At 43.5% G+C, this 19,445-nt stretch overlaps 1 protein-coding gene across 1 annotated transcript in view; it reads left to right on the top strand.

The window, feature by feature from the left end:
* The window catches only part of bmpr1ab (bone morphogenetic protein receptor, type IAb), a 75,550-nt gene that overhangs the window by 42,078 nt on the left and 14,027 nt on the right, over positions 1-19,445 (top strand). The window lies entirely within an intron of this gene.

Raw genomic sequence — 19,445 nt, 5'->3', positions numbered from 1 at the left:
ATCAGTAATCAGCCTCACGTGGTCCTTACTCCGAAATCCCATCCGAGACTCCAACAAATCTCCAGGTCGATAATTCTCCGGAGTGAAATGTGCGCCACAAACGACCGAGTGTGTGGTAACAGACGCGGCAGTGAAGTCTGCTCTCTTCACCTGCACAAAACGCACTCAAGACCGAAAAGCCTTGTTTTTTCTAGAAGGAAAATGATGGACACGATGTCCTGACAGGCTGGAATTCGTGCAACCAGCACAAACACAATAATTTACCATTATGGCTTCTCTAAAACTTTCTGTACTGCTCTAACTACATCAACACCCACAATGAGAGCTGACCATGAGCTCTTTTGTTTGCCTCAGCCCTACGTCATATGACGCGTTGATAGCGGGAAAGGCGTATTCCAGAGCCTAGCACATTTTCATCAAAATCTCTACATTAAATGAGATTTCATTAGTAATTTCTACATATGTGTTTTTAAAAGACCTCTGCAGACAATATAAAGTATTAATTCAGTTATAAATTCAACCTGCATGTTGCTCTTTAAAAATATAGTACGGTAATGGCCTCTCTTTTTATTCTCATCAGGCCCAGAAAGCTCAGAATCTTTCCTTAAAATATGATGCATTAGCAAACATGCACTGTCTGCAGGATATTCATCCAAATTAGATTAATTAGATTGATTTGATGCCCTTCTGCCAGAGTATTTTTTCTCCATTTTAGGTAAATCCAGACACTGCACAGGAAATGCACACTTTTCTCTCAAATGACACGCTGTATCAGAATGTAATTGCTTCCATCAGAGGCTGTTTTGTGGCATTCGTGTAGTCTTTATGTGGTTCATTCAAGTAACGTCAAAAAATGGGAAAAGGAAGTGACTCATATCTTCTGTGTGCATCGTGTGATTTACATAAAAAATGAGGGCTGATTACATTGATGTGTCTATTGTTGGTCACGTTTGTAGCGCAACCAACTGGCGAATGGAAGTGTGGCATATTTGACAGACTTTTAAATACTCCTCTTATTTTTACTTTCTTTATTTTTTTAGAATAATGTCAAGACAGTGCAGATTTAAAATTCTGAAGGGATTCTTGATATCTTAAACAGTGTTGCATGCAAACAAATTAAATGTCAGTATTCCTTTTTATGTTTATTTGCATGTTTTTGAGGTACTTGGCATGCTTGAATTTTCATGATATTTTGCACACACATCAGAGTTGTCGGCCTTTAGGCCTGGGCATAATTTAACACATGGGCATGGCTGGGGAACTGTGTAGTTCCACCTTTTGACAAAAGTGGTGAGGCCAGTTTCTTCTATGGTCACCAAGCTTTCTACATATATTGTTCTCATCAAGCTGGACAACTTTGAATATTACAGTCATTAGCTCTGCCCAACAGTAAGTTGGTCATTTTGGATTGAATGTGCACTTTTTGAAAATTGCTGGCCCTGAACTTTTGAATACTGCTCCAAGGGGATTCATGTGACTGTCACCAGATTTAGGCAACCTTATGCCAAGACATTGAGATGCTAAAATGTGAACGGATTTTTGATATATCAAACTGTGTTGCCATGGCGAGGCAATAAATTAATTGAAAAAGTGGGAAACAGGACGTGTCCCATATTTTCTGCGTGCATTGTGTGATTTAAATCATACTGGTGCTGTCTGTTTGTTCATGGGGGCTGATCACAAGGATTTGGCTATTGTAGGTCACAGTCTTAGTGCCACCAACTAGCAAAAAGAAATATGGCAGTTACAACAGGCTTTGAAAAAATCCTCTTATATTTATTTGAATTAGAGGTCGACCGATATGTGTTTTTTCAGGCTGATGCCGATCTTTTGAAATCCGGGTTGGCCGATGGCCGATTTAATGCTGCTGATATATTTGGCCGATATGTTCTTGTTTTTAACCTCTTATTTGAAAGATAAAATGTAACACAAATAATTAATTAAGATAGACAATATTTCTCAACAAATACATTTATTGAACACTTGACCAATCTGCACTTGTACACTTAAATTAAAGTAAAAACATATTGTATCAATAATGTATAACAAATATATTAAATAAACAAAGCAGGTGTTTTACGAACTGCTTCGAGACATGAAGGTTGAGATCCAAATGCAGCTTTAATTAAGGGGCAATCCAGACACGTAATCCAATATTCAGAGCATCCAAGAGAAGCACAGGCATAACTAGGGATGGGTATCGTTAAGGTTTTAATGGTATTACTACTCATACCGATACTGCTTATTGATCCGGTACTTTAACGGTATTCTTAACGGTTCTTTTTGTATATATATATATATATATATATATATATATATATATATATATATATATATATATATATATATATATATATATATTAAACAAAGATAGACATTATATAGGCACAATGATTTAATTTCAGGAAAGTCTACTAACATTAATGTTCTGGTGTGGTCTAAAAAGAAATCTAACAAAGTAATCAATTGTAAAATAACACTGCATAGTTTATCATAGATAGATTAATGCTCATTAATGCAGAAGTTATTCATTCAAGAGCTGTAAGTGATTTTCTCTTTGCCTTTTGTTGTTTGATTCGCAGTAATGGCTCAATCGTCAGCATGTTGATTAGACTGCTTCCCCTTTAAGACCGAGTTCAGATCTAATTGGCTCCTGATACACCATATTTTCTCCCAACTTTTTCCATAACTACGTCCATTTAAGACATAAACTGTGTTTAAGTGAATCTCCAAGCCAGTCGTTTTGACATATTTTTGTGTATAGTTAATTGTTTAGACACGCACATGAAACCCAAAGTAGCCTATACTTCGCTTGTCTCGTTGCGGTCTGTTTTGGAGCGCGCGCTGCCTTGGGAACGGTATCTCTTGCGCTCTTTTTATTATTAAACGTGTCCCGCAATTTAGCAACAGTAGCTAGACTGCATTTTACAACAATAAATCGTGCTGATTCTGACGTTAACTTTGTGTTTTAGGGAGAAATGTCCCACGCTGTGAAGAGAAGGAAGTTGTGCTAGACAGAATGCGGCTTATGTATAAATATTATTTTTAGAATCTTTGGAAGGCGAAATCTGAAATAAAATCAGACTAATATCACAGATCTAAACCAGGCTATGTTTGAATGTTTAGTTCTGTCCTCTGTCGTCACTCATTAAGCAGGGCTCGTGTTGTGGTCGCTGTGGCACCGCTTGAGAGATCTCTCTCTCTCTATAGCTAAATTGCATCACAGTCAAATGGTTTCATATCATTATACATATAAATGGCTGGCGAGATAAAATAACTTTCTCTTTATAGCAATAATAAATGTATTTTCTTAATTTCTCCAGTACCGACAGCAGAACCGATAACGTCCGAGCTTACCAAAGCCAGTCCTTCAATAGCCTATAGTGTGTTGGTATCTTTTTTATTACTTATTTCTCTGCATTGAGTGACAACCCTCTCAAATATAAGACACACAAACAGAACAAATAAAAGTGTCAGATTCACTGTCTGTAATTGCAAAATTCTTGCTTACTTATTGTGACATGAGAGCAACCCTTCTGCTGTGATAATGCAACTTCAACTACGCTATCAATATATCGGTAGCGCACCCTTTTGTGGTGACCTACAGTCAACAAACTCTACATATATATAGTTCTCATCATGCCTGAGAACTTTCCATATTGCAGTCATTAGCTGTGCCCAACAGGAAGTTGGCCATTTTGGATTTAATGTGGATTTTTTGACAATTGCAGGCTCTGAACTTTTAAATGCTCCTCCAACATTTGGTCAGCAGGATCCCAAGACATTGAAGATAATAAATTGTGAAAGGATTTTTGGCGTACTTAACATGTGTGAAAACTCTTGAAACTTTCCATACACATCAGTGTTGTCGGCCATTAGGGCTTGAAAAAGGTGCAGGGGGGGCTCTGTAGTGCCTCCTTGAAAATGGGCATGTAAGGGGGGCTCTGTAGCACCCCTATTTTCACCTCCAGTTACCTCAATAGGTACATATATAGTTCTCACCAAGCTGGACAACTTTCATTATTACACTCACCTAAAGGATTATTAGGAACACCTGTTCAATTTCTCATTAATGCAATTATCTAATCAACCAATCACATGGCAGTTGCTTCAATGCATTTAGGGGTGTGGTCCTGGTCAAGACAATCTCCTGAACTCCAAACTGAATGTCAGAATGGGAAAGAAAGGTGATTTAAGCAATTTTGAGCGTGGCGTGGTTGTTGGTGCCAGACGGGCCGGTCTGAGTATTTCACAATCTGCTCAGTTACTGGGATTTTCACGCACAACCATTTCTAGGGTTTACAAAGAATGGTGTGAAAAGGGAAAAACATCCAGTATGCGGCAGTCCTGTGGGCTGAAAATGCCTTGTTGATGCTAGAGGTCAGAGGAGAATGGGCCGACTGATTCAAGCTGATAGAAGAGCAACTTTGCCTGAAATAACCACTCGTTACAATCGAGGTATGCAGCAAAGCATTTGTGAAGCCACAACACGCACAACCTTGAGGCGGATGGGCTACAACAGCAGAAGACCCCACCGGGTACCACTCATCTCCACTACAAATAGGAAAAAGAGGCTACAATTTGCAAGAGCTCACCAAAATTGGACAGTTGAAGACTGGAAAAATGTTGCCTGGTCTGATGAGTCTCGATTTCTGTTGAGACATTCAGATGGTAGAGTCAGAATTTGGCGTAAACAGAATGAGAACATGGATCCATCATGCCTTGTTACCACTGTGCAGGCTGGTGGTGGTGGTGTAATGGTGTGGGGGATGTTTTCTTAGCACACTTTAGGCCCCTTAGTGCCAATTGGGCAGCGTTTAAATGCCACGGCCTACCTGAGCATTGTTTCTGACCATGTCCATCCCTTTATGGCCACCATGTACCCATCCTCTGATGGCTACTTCCAGGAGGATAATGCACCATGTCACAAAGCTCGAATCATTTCAAATTGGTTTCTTGAACATGACAATGAGTTCACTGTACTAAAATGGCCCCCACAGTCACCAGATCTCAACCCAATAGAGCATCTTTGGGATGTGGTGGAACAGGAGCTTCGTGCCCTGGATGTGCATCCCACAAATCTCCATCAACTGCAAGATGCTATCCTATCAATATGGGCCAACATTTCTAAAGAATGCTTTCAGCACCTTGTTGAATCAATGCCACATAGAATTAAGGCAGTTCTGAAGGCGAAAGGGGGTCAAACACAGTATTAGTATGGTGTTCCTAATAATCCTTTAGGTGAGTGTATAGTCATTAGCTCTGCCCAACAGGAAGTCGGACATTTTGGATTTTCTGAGAATCACAAGCTCTTAACTTTTAAGTACTCCTCCTAGGGGATTCATGTGACTGGCACCACATTTGTGCAACATCATGCCAACTTTACAAATTTTATTTTGATATTTTGAATGGTGTCGCCATGGCGAAGTAATACATTTATGGCTAAATATGAGAAACATTAACTTCCTTTTATCTTCTGGGTGCATTGTGATAAATTCAGCTGTATGTTTGGTAATGGGGCTGATCACATTTATGTGGTTATTATGGGTCACGTCACAGCGCCACCAACTGGCAGTAGGAAGTATGGCACCTTTAACAAACTTTGAAATAGTCTGCTACGTTTACGTGATTTGCTTCAAGATTCCTTGAAGCAAATGTCAAGATGCTGCTGATGTAAATTTGTAAAGGGATATTTGATATCTTAAAATACTGTTGCCATGGCAACGCATTAATTGTTATTACTTTCTTCCTATATTTGGGTGTTTTTGAGGCACTTGGCATGCGTGTCATGACATTTTGCACACACATCAGAGTCATTGGCCATTAGTTGTGGGCAAAATTTCACACATAGGCGTGTATGGGGACTCTGTAGCATTCCCTTTAAAATGGGTGTGTAAGACGGCCTTTTTAGCACCCCCATTTTCACCTAGTCACCAAAATTGGGACATATATAGTTATCATCAAGCTGGACAACTTTTATAGTTATAGTCATTAGGGCCACCCAAAAGGAAGTTGGCCATTTTGGATTTTTGGAATATTGCAGTCTCTGAACTTTTAAGTCCTCCTCCTAGGTGATTCATGAGACTGTCAGCACATTTAGACAACATTTTGCCAAGAAATTGAAGATGCTAAATTGCAAACAGATTTTGACATATCGAATGTTGTTAGATCAAAATTGAGATGTATGTTTAGTCTTGGTGGGCTAATCACATGGATTTTACTATTTTGGTTCACAGTCATATCGCCACCACCTGGCAGTAGAAAGTGTCGCTCTTACAACAGACTTTAAAATAGTCCCCTTATATTTACTCAAATTGCTTCAAAATTGTTTAGAATAATGTAAAATGCCAAATGCATGTGTTCACCTTGCATTGTTTTCTGAAAGCTACATGGTGGAAATGGACAAGTTGTGCTTGGGCTTCTTGCAGCTAAATTTAAAGATGGTAACTCAAACAAAAACTTACTATGACTTTTTTGTTCTTAAAAATTAGTAGAGTCAAAGTATGTTACTTTTGTTACTTATTATTTTGTTATGCAATCAAGGCTGCGAAATGACACTTTGCAATGTTGGAATTGGTTCACTCTTGTTGTTTAGAAAACAAAGTAAACTTTGTTCTCTTACGAAAGGTTCTCTCGTATTGCGTAAGCTAGCTTACGCTACGGGAAAGATTCATCTTTTCTGAGATATTGAAGCCAAAAAATTATCCTTAATTTTGTATCCATCGTCAACGCAGTGCAGCAGCTGCATACCTTGAGCGGGCTAGCTAGCGAGCTCATTGGTTGCTCTGCGGCAACTGCTGCAGCCTATAGACGAACTTGAGTGAACTCGCGTCCAATGACAGGCGCCCGCGCCGTCACTGTATCAAAGCCCGCCAGAATGGGCGTGGCTAGAGTGCATATAAGCGTAAGTTCGTAGGCTGGAACCCTGATTTTCATCTATTCAGCGAAGCTCTTTGCATCTCTGAACTGCAGAAGCCGCGTCGCCGTTCAAGGGGCATCTAGCAAGCTTGGACAGCGCTCGAAGAAGCCGGCCGTCTTCGCCACCTTCAGCCATCCTGCGAGCTACGCCATCCGGCGACGTATCCTTTTTAGAGCAAGCTAGTTCCTCAGTGAACTTCACAAAAAGAGCAACGAGCGTCTTTTTAAAGATGCCTTGCACCACCTGCGCCTCATGCCGCGCCCCTCTCAGCGCCGGAGACCGCCACCTCATCTGCGCTCTCTGCCTGGGACTGGAACATGCAGAGCTCGCCCTCGCTGACGGCGGATGCGACCTCTGCGAGGAGCTTCCGATGTCGACCCTGCGGGCTCGACTCGAAGCACTCAAAACCAAAGCCGCCGCGCCGCCTTTCGTTTCGCCGCGCAGAAAGAAGCGCCACTCCCAAAGGCTGCCGGAACCGGTGTTAGAAGCGACTACCTCGCCGGAGCCTCTCCCTCGAGCCTCGTTTTCACCCTCCCCGCCCCCCTGGGACGCGCAGTTGCCGCCGAGCGGCCGCGCTGTTGCCATCTCGGATGACGAGGCGGAGGATAAGGGCTGCAGTTCCATCATGGCTTCGGACAGCGAGGAGTGGTCAGGCTCCCAAGCCTCCTCCTCGGCCCAGGAATCCAGCAGGACCCGCGCCGGAGTCGAGGAAGAACTAACGCGCCTCCTCACACAGGCTGTCGACCGCCTCGGGCTCGAGTGGTCACCGCCCTCTGAGCAGGCTCCCAACAGACTCGACGGCTGCTTTCTTCAGAGCCGTCGCCGCGCGGCGCCCGTGGCCCGGGCCGCTCCCTTCCTGCCGGAACTCCACGCCGAGCTCTCTAAATCGTGGAACGCGCCTCTCTCGGTCAGGAACCGATCCCATGTCTCCACCTCTCTCGCTTCGGTGGACGGCGCCACCGAGAGGGGCTACTCTTCCATCCCCCCGGTCGAGGATTCGGTAGCAGCACACCTTTGCCCGCCCTCCGCGAGATGGCGGTCTAAGCCAGTGCTCCCGTCTAAGGCCTGCAGAACTACTTCCGCCTGTGTTGGCCGCGCCTATGCCGCCACCGGCCAAGCCGCATCTGCTCTGCATTCCATGGCCGTTTTACAGATCCTCCAAGCGGACCTTCTTCGAGAGTGGGATGAGAAAGGCAGGCACCCAGAGGCTGTTTCAAATCTAAGGAGCGCGACGGATCTCGCCCTTCGCGCCACCAAAGCTGCAGCTCACGCCCTAGGGAAGTGCATGGCCGCGCTGACTGTGACCCAGAGACACCTATGGCTAACGCTAGCCGACATGGGAGAAGCTGAACGCTCCACGTTCCTCAACGCGCCGCTCTCTCCGTCCGGTCTCTTCGGTTCCGCGGTGAGTGGCATTGTTGACCGTTTCTCGGAAGTCCAGAAAGCCACCCAAGCCATAAATCTCTTCCTGCCTCGTCGCGCTAGCTCCTCTGCAGGACGCCCACGTGACCAGCCTCCTGCACGAGCCTCTTCACAGGGCCCAGCTCAGCAAAGCCAGACTTCTCAGCGTCGACAGGGCGGCCGCCCTAGAACGCGCTCAGACAGCCGCCGCAGACCGCCGCCCCCCCGCGGGCCTCGGCCTAAGATTGCGCTGAAACCTGAGCAACCGAAGTCCTCCTAGCTTTGTTGAGGAAACGACGGCTCAGTCCCGCCGCGGCCGGACCACCGTCAAAGCTTCGCCCCCCTGTCAGTCCCCTTCTCTCAGGCTACTGCAGTGGTGGATTCAGCAGCCAACAAGCCGGTGATACTGCCCGCTTGCCTGCACTCAAATGCCGTTTTCACGGCGACCCAAAGAAATCTTGTAAAAAGCAAACATGCCTTATGTGTACAAAATGTGCCCACAATCCAGTGTTCACCCCTACACACAAGCATTACACTTCCCGTGTCCCTATCAGAGCCCACTCACATAAAGCGGGCACAGCCAGCTCGAGTGTTAGAGTCAATAAACGCGCCCACAAATCCATGCGTGCGCCCCTTCTCTGCCCGCTCTGTCACACGGCCAGCAAACACCTCTCTGTATGTAAGTCCCATGCCCGTGACTATGCTCGCGCATCACTTCACAGATGTGACTCTTTCCCCATTCACCTCAATCGGGAAGTCACTCACAGAACAGCCTGTCCCTGCTGTCTGCGAGCAGTCATGCATTAGCACAGTAAGCGCGCTCACACATTCTGTTCAGCTCGCTGTGTGCGGCAGTCAGGGCGACTTGGCCATTCACCCTCTAGCGTTACGCTTCAAAGCGTGGAAAGCTATCCCAGGGATATCCAAATGGGTGTTAAGCACAATAAAACAGGGCTATTTGCTACAGTTCGATCGCCGCCCTCCCCGATTCAGAGTGCGGCTCGAAACTACTGTGAACACGGAAGCAGCCTGCATGCTTCGTTCAGAAATAGCAAACCTTCTGTGCAAAAGGGCCATAGAGAGAGTGCCACCTTCTCTGAGCGAGTCAGGGTTTTACAGCCGTTATTTTCTTGTCCCCAAGAAAGACGGCGGCCTCAGACCAATATTAGATCTCAGGGTTTTGAACAAGGTGCTCGCAAAAAGACCGTTCAAAATGCTTACAATCAGGAAACTCCTCGCGCATGTGCGCCAGGGGGACTGGTTTATTTCTCTCGATCTGAAAGATGCCTACTTTCAGATTCAGATAAATCCCCGTCACAGGCCATTCTTGAGATTCGCCTTCGACGGCCAGGTTTATCAATACACCGTCCTTCCGTTCGGCCTGTCTTTAGCACCCCGTACTTTCACGAAGTGCATGGATGCGGCGCTCGCACCCCTGCGGAGTCAGGGCTTGCGAATTCTGAACTATTTGGACGATTGGCTGATTTTGGCACAGTCATATACAGAGCTTCTGTCTCACAGGACAGTTCTCCTCAGTCATCTGAACAGTTTGGGTCTTGCAGTCAATTGGACCAAGAGCTCACTACAGCCCAGTCAGGCATTTTCCTTCCTTGGAATAGAACTAGACTCCATGGCGATGACGGCTCGCTTATCTACACAGCGCGCGCGCCGTGTTCAGCGACTAGCCGCGTCCTTTCAGGTGAACAGCCTCACGCCTCTGAAAAAATTTCAGAGAATGCTAGGTTACATGGCCTCAGCCGCAGCAGTACTTCAGCTGGGTTTACTGTGCATGCGCCCGCTTCAGCATTGGCTAAACACCCACGCGTCTCGCCGGGCTTGGGCCATGGGCCGCCAGCCGATCAGAGTGACTCAGACCTGTATCTCAGCTCTGCAGCCCTGGGCAATGGCCGAATGGTATCAGCAGGGAGTGACGATGGGAGCTGTATCTCGCCGAAAAGTCATCTCGACAGACGCGTCCAACACGGGTTGGGGCGCGGTCTGCGAGGGCTCTCTGGTTTTTGGCCTATGGACAGTTCAGGAAAAGCTCCTTCACATAAATTGTCTGGAAATGATAGCGGTCGTGTACGCGCTCGTGCGCTTCCTCCCGGTCATTCAGGGTCACCACGTCCTGGTCCGTTCGGACAACAGATCTGTGGTATCCTATCTAAACCGTCAGGGCGGTGTCAGATCCAGGAACCTCTTCCATCTGACAAAACGCATACTGAGTTGGTCCCAGTGCCACCTGCGCTCGCTGAGGGCGACGCACGTGCCAGGCCACCTGAACGACGGCCCAGACAGACTGTCCAGAGACAATATTTCCCCAGGGGAATGGTCCCTGCACGCTCAAACAGTCCAGAAGTTATGGAGCATATTCGGCAGAGCAGAGATAGACCTCTTTGCGTCAGAAGAGAACTCTCACTGCCCAGTATTTTTCTCGAAAAGCGAGGACGCGCTGGCCCAGGACTGGCCCAACCGCCCGCTTTACGCCTTCCCTCCCGTCTCGCTATTGCCACAGGTAATGCAGAGGATCAGGGAAACGCGTCACTCGGTGCTCCTCATAGCCCCACGCTGGGAGAATCAGACATGGTTCCCGGAGCTTACGCAGCTGTCACTGACAGCCCCGTGGCCCATTCCAGTGAGAGCAGATCTCCTCTCTCAAGCTCGTGGCACGATCTGGCATCCCCACGCAGAGCGCTGGGCGCTGCACGCGTGGGTGATCAACGACTACCCGTCGCTTTGCCAGAAGGAGTAGCGTATCATACACGCTAGAGCCCCTTCCACGAGAAGACTCTATGCGTCCAAATGGTCTGTGTTTTCAAAATGGTGCACCGACAGAGACCTGAACCCACGGACATGTGGGGTGTCATCGCTGCTCGTGTTTTTACAAGAGCTGCTGGATAAGGGCAGATCCCCATCCACGCTCAAAGTGTATGTGGCGGCCGTCACGGCGTTCGCTGAACCCCTGCACGGTCAGTCACTGGGAAAAAACGAGCTGGTCATCCGCTTCCTCAGGGGAGCTAGAAGGATGAACCCCACGCGCCCCCCATCGGTTCCTATCTGGGATCTTTCCGTAGTTCTCGAAGCTATGAAAGCCCGCCCTTCGAACCGCTTCAATCCGTGGATTTGAAATACCTTTCACTCAAAACCGTTTTTCTAACTGCCCTGTCATCAGTTAAATGTGTGGGAGACCTTCACGCGCTGTCTGTCAGCGCTGCGTGTCTTGAGTTTGGACCAAGTGACTCCAAGGTCATTTTAATGCCTAGACACGGCTATGTCCCCAAGGTGATCGATACTCCTTTCAGAGCACAAATCATTTCCCTATCGGCGCTGCCAGCATCCGATAGCGAACGCGACGCCAATCTTCTTTGCCCAGTCAGAGCACTGAGATTGTATACTGCGCGCTCCGCCTCTTTCAGACGCTCTGAGCAGCTTTTCGTTTCGTTCGGAGGGCGCACCAAAGGTTTCGCCGCCTCGAAACAGACACTGTCTAGATGGATAGTGGACGCTATTGCTGCCGTGTACGCGTCAAAAGACCTACCATGCCCGTTAGGCATTAGGGCTCACTCCACTAGAGGCATGGCCTCCTCGTGGGCATGGTCCAGCGGGATTTCCATTCACGACATAAGTGTGGCAGCGGGCTGGGCTTCCCCCTCCACCTTTGTCAGATTTTACAATCTGGAAGTGCCCGCCCTGCAGGCAAAACTACTAGCGGTTTAATACGCTACAGCTCCCCTGGTGAGCTGCACTGACGGGACACATTCCACACAGACCGGCACCGCCGCTCTGTCTTTCCCTTCCCACTATGTGCTTATGTATTACACACACACTGGCCCGCACTCTTGCCGGCCAAATATTATTCCCCACTCACAAGGGCTCCCGGGTCCCCCACCCCGGGGCTCATGCAGTGGATGCTTGGCGCGCACGGCGTTGACAATGGGTTCCCGTAGCGTAAGCTAGCTTACGCAATACTCGTTCCCTCATCTAGAGAGAACCGAGGTTACGTTAGGTAACCGATTCGTTTTCTTTTGACTGTTTAGTTCTTTGAAGTTTATTTTTCCAATTGCCTCTCTATTTTAGGGAATTATGTATTGGAGTTGTAAACGCTGCCTATTTGTACTCTCCCCCAAGCCATGGGGAGAGCATTTCCTGCTTTGTATCAAAAATGAGAATTATGGCTCAACATAATTTGCAAGAAAAAAAAGTTTAAATTGGTATATTCAAAACTCACAACACCATTACCTCCTTTTAGAGTTAAATGGATAGTTCAACCAAACTTATTTTCTTCCATGAAAAATACAAAAAGAGATGTTTGGCAGAATGACATCCTCTGTCTCTGAGGATCTTTTTTCCATACAAAGAAAGTGAATGGTGACTAAGACTGTCATCCTCCCTAATATCTCCTTTTGTATTTCAAAGAATACAAGAAAGAAAGGAAGAAAGAAAGTCATACAGGTTTGGACCAATGTGAAATTGTTTGGAGTGATCACTGTCCACCTGTGAGAGTTGCAAACCTCTTAAAATATATTCTTCCTGCTGCTGTTTCCCTCCCCACAAAGGAACACAAGAAGAAATGGTTGATGGAAGCATTTCTTCTCATGCGGTAAGTCAACCATATCCTTTAAAACAATGGGTAACTACCCTCGGTCATTGCAAAGGTTCCTTTTAAATGGTGAGGGAGACTGGAACTAGACCAGGTGAGAGTTGAACTGCAGATAAATGTTGCGGAGCCTGTTTTTTGGTTTTTATTTCTGGATGCTAAGGGCATCGTCAAATACAAAATAGTATCTTCTGTTTGCATATGGTGGAAAGTTCCTCTGAAGGCTTTCAATCCTATGTTAATAAATGAACTTGATGGAATGTTCATGCATTCAGAGGAGAAGGTGAGGTTGAACACTTGGCCTCATAGGAAAGAAAAACTGGCAGTGAGAGGCTCTAGTTAATTGACTGAGAGGAATCCCAAGCAGGCTGAAATGAAACAACCAAAGCAGGGTTTTTCATGGGTCAGTAATGGTCTTTGGTGGTGAAAATTAGTCAGATTATGTTTGTTTTATGTTTTCTTTTTTAAGTAACCATCTCTGGTCACTCATGCAGTCTACATGTTGTATTGCACTCTGTTGTTTTCCAAATTTATGTACATGTATGTAATGTGTTTCCTTTCAAGTTACATTTGGTGCAATAAGCAGTCTGAAGTAGATTGTATTTGTTTTGCTTGTTTAAGATAAATTTGAAGTATTTAAAGCAATGTTTCCCAACCACTGTGCCGTGGCACACTATTGTGCCATGAAAGTTTGTCAGATTTGTAGTGGAAAACTAAGCAACAAGAAATATTTAAAAACTGTTCAAATTTGTGAAGAGACATTGAATGTCTCATAATTTCTTTTAATAAAATTTTACCTTATCGTTAATTAATATCAGAGACCCCGGTTATTGAACTAATTTAAACTCACCAAGAAAACACTTAGACCTAAACATAAACGAGTCATTTTAATACTTTCTGCTATCAAAGTAACTGCAAGCTTTTGTTCTCTCTTCCAAATACATGTTTTCAATGTTTATTGTGCACACCTCCTGCTTTTTACATGGCAAACTCGTAAAATCGCCCCTTTTTGAGGCTTTCTGTAACTCTGGTCATGTGGAGGGCGATGCAGCGCTTGACGCTGGGTTCAGCCTCCAGAACCAAATTAAAACTACCACGAGAAGTCGTCTGTCCGAGGCAAAGATGCAAAATCTAATGACAATTGCCTCGGCATCAGTCTCCCTTGATGTGTTTGATTACGCAAAGGCGAGTTTAAGTCGATACGGACCAGGAGGAAGATTTGAGTTGGCCATTGCGTTCTTCTCAGGTAATTTTTTACGTGTTTTGTTTGTATTTTAGTCTTATTTTTTTTTTGTGACTATTGCGTTGTTCACATGTCGTGTTTTAGTGGCTGTCACTGCAAGGGAAAAAAACATTCATCCTCTTCGTGTGGTGTCTCTGTTGTTCATCTGTCCTCTTCATAAATAAATAAATGCATAATCTGCTATGTACTCGTCCTGTAAGTTCATGATTAAAAATGAAAATGTGAATGAAAATAAAAGCTATTAAATGTCTTAAAAACATTAAAATATGAAAATGAAATTACAGGTAATAATAGATTATGACGGAGTTTTACGACCCTGTCCGTCAATATGACGGACGATGAGGAGGTCACATTTTTTAGAAATTTTTGCATAGACGAATTTTAAACATTACAAGTAAACATGCTACTAAGAGGAACAGAAAACATGGACAAGTCCTTGAAAAGGAAAAATAATGACAAGTTGGATAATTGTGTGCTGTAGAATTTTTTAGTTGTAAAAAGTGTGCGGTGACAGAAAAAAAACGTTGGGAAACACTGATTTAAAGGATTTGTTGTTAATGAATTAAAAAATAATACTGAATGTTAATCGAATTGAATAGTGTATTGAATCAAATAGCTCTGAATTAGCAAAAATAATTTTTGAATCTAATTGATTAACTGTCAACACAAGATTTACACCCCCAATTATTATTACTAATAAAATTAGGAATAGTTTGAATGGTGAGAGTGAATGGTATGGCTGTCATTTAGCCTAACACCTCCTTTGTGTCCTGCGGAAAAAAGCAAGTCGTGTAGGTTTGGAACAATATGAGAATGGGTAATTGATGACTGCATTTTATTTTTGCAGTTTTTATATATTTGAATGATGTATATATTTGAAATTGAATGATGTGACTCACCACTTGATGTACCGTTTTATTCCTTTAGTTGTATTGTGGTTTTTTTTTCCCTCATCCAAAAGTTTACTTAGGCTTACATCAGTTTTTTCAATGAATACATGAATGGAATGTGATTGTTTTAGGACCCATAAGGACATTTTGCCAATATGTTGGACAGACCCTCCTCGCTACTTCCGTGATTCTGTCCCCCTAGTCTCATCTCCCATCCTGAACTGTTCTAGCACGATGGGCCAGCCGCCCAGGCCATACTACAGGAAGCTTGTTGAGTCTGTTGTTGGTGCTCTTGAGTTTCCCTGACACTTTTAACGGTTTCCTGTATTACACTGGCTGTCAGGTACCAGACTAAATACTCCAAATCTGCACTGCTCTCCGGAAATAATCATTACAGTGGGACAATGAAGTAGTGTTGATGTGCGTGACTGATCGCAACTGTGTGTGTATGTGTTTTCCTTGTAGACCACACACGCTGGTTTTGAAGCATTTGCATAAAGGGTGGTATTCTGCTGATGTGCACTGACATGTGTGCATGCTCTTGTGCATGTGTTTAGCATTGAAACATAAGGGCCTGTTAAAGGCATTTTAAACTCTCACTTTTACAGCTTGCTGTTGGGTGCTTTGCTCTAGAGGTGTCTCTACGCCCATTAGAGCTTTACTTTCATAAAGGCAGCCAACTTTATTGGTCTGTGTCAGGCAGGCCGTTGTTTTCCACATGTTCCCTTTTTCCTTCCCCTCATTCCATTTTTAACAAGCTGGTCTTTAAAAAGTGGAGGATTATTACGTGTTGGGACATTTTGCCCTGAAACGGGAGCCCTTGTCCAGGAACATGTGATCATTATAATGATCATTATTAAATAGATGAAAGTAAATAAATAATAACGACAGGTTCAGGTTAATGGCCACTTAAATCCTAAGTCGTTCCTGTCAAAAGCCTGGCCTTTTCACAGTGTTAATTTTCTTTGTTGCCTATGCTATCAGGGGTAGAACATTTTGAATAGCTTTAAAAGCTACTTGCAGTGCATTAAAGTTATACATTTTATCATTATTCCCTGGAATTAAACATGTGACATTGAGCTACCAGTATTTATTACATAAATGTCTCTAATGTCTACCTGTTTGATGTATGCATAATTCCTCTCAGAAGAAGGGCAAAACTTCTTCATGACATCCCTCAAGGATACAGTATTCACATGTTATATTGATATGTCTAATGGATACCTTGCCATGTATTTTGGCATGAGGACATCTTGGAGGATTTTTATATTTTTATTTACCTCTCCTACGTCTCTGCTTCAGACACTGGGAAACTGTCACGAGGACCAGCATCTTGATTATAGGCTTGTGATCCAAACGCCCTCTAAGAGACTCGGCTGGGTCATTGCATCATTTCCTGTTAAAGGGATAGTTCTCCCTAAAATGGAATTTCTGTAATTATTTACTCACCCTCATGTTGCTTTTTCTGTGGAACACAAAGAGATGTTAGGCAGTAGAGGTCGACCAATTGTGGATTTGCCCGATACAGATAACTAAGTTGGGCATTACCTGCCGATAACCGATTAATCAACCAATAGTTTTTAAAATTGATTGAAATTGAAAAAATAACACTCAAAATAAAATAGTGCTGAACTTTATTACAAAAATAAACCATACTGACTGAACCATAAAAATGTATTGTACTTTTTTAATGATATAAATATTAATATATATGAACTAATATTCTAATTTTAAAGTCAGCTGATTTTTTATTGACGTTGTTAGTCCACAAAATGGTGCAATAAATAGATAAACAATTCAGCACCAATATATTATTGCAAAGAACATTCATATACTGGCTGTTCAAAAAAGAGCATTTCATTTTCAACTAAAGTGCATAAAATAATAATTTATAGTCTGTCCATATTCTCAAATGTTATGTCAAAAGTAAAATGAGTGGGAAAAGGCTTCAATAGACAGTTCAGATGGCGTTACACTTGCACTGATTACTAATACTTCTGACTCAAGCTAATAATAACAGCAAAATACCACATTGTTTTTATTCAGTTCAGTTGTATGTAGAGTAGCAGTATTCACAGATAGTAGTGGTATTCGGCTGAACTCGATGGTGAAGCAGCTCAGAATATGAGCCCAGGCCATTACCTGGATTTGGTTCCAGTCTGTTGTGTCCCGTCTGTTCGAACAGCCCCGTTCAAACAGACGGGACACAACAGACTGGAACCAAATGCTAAGATCTCGAGACACACATTTCTAAGTTGAACAGCTCTCCTGACAAAGCATTTAAACAACTCATTGCTTAATCTGAGAAATGCTTATAAGAGACGCAATGGCCAAAGACCTCTACCTACTGTAAGGGGCTGTTCACACCGAACACTTTTGCAACCATCCATTTGTTTTTCTATGCAAGCATGTGCTAGACAAACATCATTGCTTCTCTTTGTTTTTCTTTTTTAGATGATGTGTCTAATTAAAAATAACTTTAAAAGCATATTGAGACACCTGCTTTCTGTTATACTGTAATTGTTGTGCTGTGTCTAACCTTTTTTAGCTCAAGAATGTGATCGATCTGAAGTCATCGAATTACAGTGAGGATTTTTTTATTTTTTTTATTGTAATCAGATGCGTTTCTGATATGTTAATACTTTTCTCTCGGATGCATGAAGATATGAATTTGCTTCTCACGTCACTAGCTTTAAATATGCCACTTAGCTGAATTCATAAACGTGAGCAGCTAGATATAAACTATTGCAAATAGATGACATTTGGGTAGGACCTGCTTGTATTTTTGTCACATTGATCTAAATGCTTATGGTTAGCTTTAATGTTAGCATCCTCTCAACCTTGACGGCAAACAAACTACTGTTCTCTACTAATGCAGCATATAGTCAACAAATTAATTACGTTATAATGATATGACAATGTGTATTGTAGTGTACTGTATACATACTGGTAACTGAGGCAATCTTTCTGCCTAAAATCAACATGAGGGTGAGAAAATCATGACAGAATTTGGGCGAACTACGGTTGCACTAAGAAATTATTGCTACAATAAAGAGAATGCAATGACTGATCAGTTTTATGTTAATTTTTTTTAAAGCTTTGCTGTTTGTGAACGCATCACGGTTAGCATACTACTATTGGCATATCTGTATCTACTCTCAAAGTAGAAGAGGATATTGTTCAAATGTATGTACAGTAACCAACTGTTTGTGTACCTGACAGCAACCAGTAGCAACTGGCATAGCCTGTTGATCAAGTTATGAAGTCCCTACCTTTTTTGCACCTTGCTCTCTTATCAGCATCTTGCAGCATAAGCAATGCTTTGTAAAACACTGTCAGAAAAGGAGTCCAATTTTGAAAAGCACGTCTCAAGGTTCCGGCTGATACAGCAGCATATATACTGTATGTATATATGTATATATACCAATCAGCCACAACATTAAAACTACTTGCCTAATATTACGTAATAAGTCATATTAAGACTGCTGTGTGTGAAAATTCTAGGAGATCAGCGGTAACAGAAATACTCAAACCAGCCTATCTGGCACCAGCAATCATCCATGCGATTATCTAATCAACCAATTATGTGGCAGCAGTAGAGTGCATCAAATCATGCAAATAGGGGTCAGAAGCTTCAGTTAATGTTCACATCAACCATCAGAATGGGGAATTTTTTTTATCTCAGTGATTTGGACGGTGACATGATTGTTGGTGTCAGATGGGCTGGTTTGAGTATTTCTGTAACTGTTGATCTCATGGGATTTTCACAAACAACAGTCTCTAGAATGTACTCCTAATGGTGCTAATAACAAAATAAAAAATATTCTGTGAGCTGCTGTTCTGTGGACAAAAATGCCTTGTTGAAGAGAGAGGTCAATAGAGAATGGCTAGACTGGTTCGAACTGACAGATCATAACCGATCCTTCACCTGGACGTCTAATGGTTCGACGGAGACCTGGACACAGTGTCTCACACCCACTGTGAAATTAGATGGAGGATCAGTGATGATCTGGGGGTGATTCAGCAAGGCTGGAATCGGGCAGATTCGTATTTGTGAAGGACGTATGATTCAAGCCACGTACAAGGTTGGAAGAAAACTTGATTCCTATTTGGTCAGCAGGACTCATTACTGCCTGAGTACTGCCAGACCTCAGACTCTATGATGATGGCGATGTCAGAATCAAGCACACATGTAGGAGCATGACGATGCTCTGTTGCTGTCTTTCTGAGACAAAAAAAACAGTGATTGGGAAAGGAGAGAAACATTATTAACAGACTTTAGAATGTCAATGAATCACTCAGTGCCTGAAAGGTACTTTGAGAGAAGAGAGCACAACATGTTGCATCTGCTCTGATTTAGTAACCCTTCTGGCTTGAAACATGTTTTATGTGTTT

This window comes from Xyrauchen texanus, chromosome 33, assembly GCF_025860055.1.
Source record: "Xyrauchen texanus isolate HMW12.3.18 chromosome 33, RBS_HiC_50CHRs, whole genome shotgun sequence".
Lineage (NCBI taxonomy): Eukaryota > Metazoa > Chordata > Actinopteri > Cypriniformes > Catostomidae > Xyrauchen > Xyrauchen texanus.
Note: the sequence above shows the minus strand (reverse complement) of the source record. Positions and strands in the feature narration are given on the sequence as shown.